The sequence below is a fragment of the Babylonia areolata genome, chromosome 22 (assembly GCF_041734735.1).
Source record: "Babylonia areolata isolate BAREFJ2019XMU chromosome 22, ASM4173473v1, whole genome shotgun sequence".
In the NCBI taxonomy this organism is placed as follows: Eukaryota; Metazoa; Mollusca; class Gastropoda; order Neogastropoda; family Buccinidae; genus Babylonia; species Babylonia areolata.
The window spans coordinates 1,623,932-1,628,931 of NC_134897.1; the positions used below are offsets into that span (position 1 = coordinate 1,623,932).

At 45.6% G+C, this 5,000-nt stretch overlaps 1 pseudogene across 1 annotated transcript in view; it reads left to right on the forward strand.

The window, feature by feature from the left end:
* LOC143297343 (myosin-IIIb-like) overlaps positions 1-5,000 on the forward strand; it is a 117,566-nt pseudogene that overhangs the window by 69,081 nt on the left and 43,485 nt on the right. The window lies entirely within an intron of this gene.

A 5,000-nucleotide genomic window follows, 5' to 3' on the forward strand; every position in this document is an offset into this window, starting at 1 on the left:
ATCCTTCGGTCTGTGTGGTCATCTTGACACCTCTAGTGTGTGGTCATCTTGACACCTCTAGTGTGTGGTCATCTTGACACCCCTAGTGTGTGGTCATCTTGACATCCTTCGGTCTGTGTGGTCATCTTGACACCCCTAGTGTGTAGTCACCTTGACATCCCTGCTGTGTGGTCATCTTGACTTCTATAGAACTGTGTGGTCATCTTGACTTCTATAGAACTGTGTGGTCATCATGACACCTCTAGTGTGTGGTCATCTTGACACCCTTAGAACTGTGTGGTCATCTTGACTTCTATAGAACTGTGTGGTCATCATGACACCCTTAGAACTGTGTGGTCATCTTGACTTCTATAGAACTGTGTGGTCATCTTGACACCCTTAGAACTGTGTGGTCATCTTGACTTCTATAGAACTGTGTGGTCATCATGACACCCTTAGAACTGTGTGGTCATCTTGACTTCTATAGAACTGTGTGGTCATCATGACACCACTAGTGTGTGGTCATCTTGACATCCTTAGAACTGTGTGGTCATCTTGACATCCTTAGAACTGTGTGGTCATCTTGACTTCTATAGAACTGTGTGGTCATCTTGACACCTCTAGTGTGTGGTCATCTTGACTTCTATAGAACTGTGTGGTCATCTTGACATCCCTGCTGTGTGGTCATCTTGACATCCTTAGAACTGTGTGGTCATCTTGACATCCTTAGAACTGTGTGGTCATCATGACACCCCTAGCGTGTGGTCATCTTGACTTCTATAGAACTGTGTGGTCATCTTGACATCCTTAGAACTGTGTAGTCTTCTTGACACCTCTAGTGTGTGGTCATCTTGACTTCTATAGAACTGTGTGGTCATCTTGACATCCTTAGAACTGTGTGGTCATCTTGACATCCTTAGAACTGTGTAGTCATCTTGACACCTCTAGTGTGTGGTCATCTTGACATCCCCTAGTGTGTAGTCATCTTGACATCCCTGCTGTGTGGTCATCTTGACTTCTATAGAACTGTGTGGTCATCTTGACATCCTTAGAACTGTGTGGTCATCATGACACCCCTAGCGTGTGGTCATCTTGACGTCTATAGAACTGTGTGGTCATCTTGACACCCTTAGAACTGTGTGGTCATCTTGACACCCTTAGAACTGTGTGGTCATCTTGACTTCTATAGAACTGTGTGGTCATCTTGACATCCTTAGAACTGTGTGGTCATCTTGACTTCTATAGAACTGTGTGGTCATCTTGACTTCTATAGAACTGTGTGGTCATCTTGACACCCTTAGAACTGTGTGGTCATCTTGACTTCTATAGAACTGTGTGGTCATCTTGACACCCTTAGAACTGTGTGGTCATCTTGACACCCTTAGAACTGTGTGGTCATCTTGACTTCTATAGAACTGTGTGGTCATCTTGACACCCTTAGAACTGTGTGGTCATTTTGACACCCTTAGAACTGTGTGGTCATCTTGACTTCTATAGAACTGTGTGGTCATCTTGACACCCTTAGAACTGTGTGGTCATCTTGACTTCTATAGAACTGTGTGGTCATCTTGACACCCTTAGAACTGTGTGGTCATCTTGACTTCTATAGAACTGTGTGGTCATCTTGACACCCTTAGAACTGTGTGGTCATCTTGACTTCTATAGAACTGTGTGGTCATCTTGACACCCTTAGAACTGTGTGGTCATCTTGACTTCTATAGAACTGTGTGGTCATCTTGACATCCTTAGAACTGTGTGGTCATCTTGACATCCCTGCTGTGTGGTCATCTTGACTTCTATAGAACTGTGTGGTCATCTTGACATCCTTAGAACTGTGTGGTCGTCTTGACACCTCTAGTGTGTGGTCATCTTGACTTCTGTAGAACTGTGTGGTCATCTTGACTTCTATAGAACTGTGTGGTCATCTTGACATCCCTGCTGTGTGGTCATCTTGACATCCTCAGAACTGTGTGGTCATCTTGACATCCTCAGAACTGTGTGGTCATCTTGACATCCTCAGAACTGTGTGGTCATCTTGACTTCTATAGAACTGTGTGGTCATCTTGACATCCTTAGAACTGTGTGGTCATCTTGACTTCTATAGAACTGTGTGGTCATCTTGACTTCTATAGAACTGTGTGGTCATCTTGACGTCCTTAGAACTGTGTGGTCATCTTGACTTCTATAGAACTGTGTGGTCATCTTGACGTCCTTAGAACTGTGTGGTCATCTTGACTTCTATAGAACTGTGTGGTCATCTTGACTTCTATAGAACTGTGTGGTCATCTTGACATCTTTAGAACTGTGTGGTCATCTTGACATCCTCAGAACTGTGTAGTCTTCTTGACACCTCTAGAGTGTGGTCATCTTGACATTCCTTAGAACTGTGTGGTCATCTTGACACCCATAGTGTGTGGTCATCTTGACTTCATAATTGAATGGTATATCGGGTACATAGACACTCGTCTTCCACATTCATCCAGACCCAGTGATTGGCTGGTGTATCGGGTACATGAACACATTGGCTGGTGTACTGGGCACATGAACACATTGGCTGGTGTACTGGGAGCACGAACACATTGGCTGGTGTATTGGGAACATGAACACTCCTCTTCTGAGTCATCCAGACCCAAATGATTGGCTGGTGTATCGGGTACATGAACACATTGGCTGGTGTACTGGGTACATGAACACATTGGCTGGTGTACTGGGTACATGAACACATTGGCTGGTGTATTGGGCACATGAACACATTGGCTGGTGTACTGGGAACATGAACACATTGGCTGGTGTATTGGGTACATGAACACATTGGCTGGTGTACTGGGAACATGAACACATTGGCTGGTGTACTGGGAACATGAACACATTGGCTGGTGTATTGGGTACATGAACACACTGGCTGGTGTATTGGGAACATGAACACATTGGCTGGTGTATCGGGTACATGAACACATTGGCTGGTGTATCGGGTACATGAACACATTGGCTGGTGTATTGGGCACATGAACACATTGGCTGGTGTACTGGGAACATGAACACATTGGCTGGTGTACTGGGCACATGAACACATTGGCTGGTGTACTGGGAACATGAACACATTGGCTGGTGTACTGGGAACATGAACACATTGGCTGGTGTATTGGGCACATGAACACATTGGCTGGTGTACTGGGTACATGAACACATTGGCTGGTGTATTATGAACATGAACACATTGGCTGGTGTACTGGGAACATGAACACATTGGCTGGTGTACAGGGTACATGAACACATTGGCTGGTGTATTGGGCACATGAACACATTGGCTGGTGTACTGGGAACATGAACACTCCTCTTCTGCAGTCATCCAGACCCGAATGATTGGCTGGTGTATCGGGTACATAAACACATTGGCGAGTGTACTGGGCACATGAACACTCGTCTTCTACAGTCATCCAAACCTTGGCCGTCACATCAGGTGTAATACATCCTTTTCCGTTGGTCGGCTGGTATTTGGGGACATAGACACCTCTTGTTCCTCGTGATTGGATGGTATTTCGGGTACATAGACAACATATTGTGCAGTCATCCCGACACATTAATTGGATGGTATTTCGGGTACATATGCACCCTTCTTTACTGATCATCCAGACCCAATTATTGGATGGTGTTTTCTTACCATAGTTGGACAGTGCGTTAGGTACATATGCACCCCTCTTGTCTAGTCACCTAGTTCAAATGATTGAATGGTACCTCGGGTACATATGCACCTCTCTCTTATCTAGTCATATAACCTAATACTAAGTCGGTACATCTCGTGCATAGACACCGCTTTTTTTCCAGTCTTCTAGACCTGATAACTGGGTGGTATGTCGGGTACATGAATACCCCTTTATTTGACTCGTCATCTACACCTAATACTCGGGTATACTTGGTTCATAATACACCCCTCAATTCATGTAGACTTAATGGTCGGATGTTGTCTATTCCATTGAACTTATTGATTGGCCAGTATGTCTGGTTGGTCCACAGTATTGTCCTGTCATCTAGGTATATAAATATGCTGGTATGTCGAGTGCAGCGATACCCCTTGTCATGGCTCTTGAGATCAAGTCAGTGACAGGATTATCGGGTACACAGACACGTGTGTTAGTCCTGACAGGATTAACGGGTACACAGACACGTGTGTTAGACCTGACAGGATTAACGGGTACACAGACACGTGTGTTAGACCTGACAGGATTAACGGGTACACGGACACGTGCGTTAGTCCTGAAAGATTAACGGGTACACAGACACGTGTGTTAGTCCTGACAGGATTAACGGGTACACAGATGTGTTAGTCCTGGTAGGATTAACGGGTACACCGACACCTGTGTTAGTCCAGAAGGATTAACGGGTACACAGGCACGTGTGTTAGTCCTGACAGGATTAACGGGTACACCGACACCTGTGTTAGTCCTGACAGGATTAACGGGTACACAGACACGTGTGTTAGTCCTGACAGGATTAACGGGTACACAGACACGTGTGTTAGTCCTGACAGGATTAACGGGTACACAGACACGTGTGTTAGTCCTGACAGGATTAACGGGTACACAGATGTGTTAGTCCTGGTAGGATTAACGGGTACACCGACACCTGTGTTAGTCCAGAAGGATTAACGGGTACACCGACACCTGTGTTAGTCCAGAAGGATTAACGGGTACACAGGCACGTGTGTTAGTCCTGACAGGATTAACGGGTACACCGACACCTGTGTTAGTCCAGAAGGATTAACGGGTACACAGACACGTGTGTTAGTCCTGACAGGATTAACGGGTACACAGACACGTGTGTTTGTCCTGACAGGATTAACGGGTACACCGACACCTGTGTTAGTCCAGAAGGATTAACGGGTACACAGACACGTGTGTTAGTCCTGACAGGATTAACGGGTACACCGACACCTGTGTTAGTCCTGACAGGATTAACGGGTACACAGACACGTGTGTTTGTCCTGACAGGATTAACGGGTACACAGACACGTGTGTTTGTCC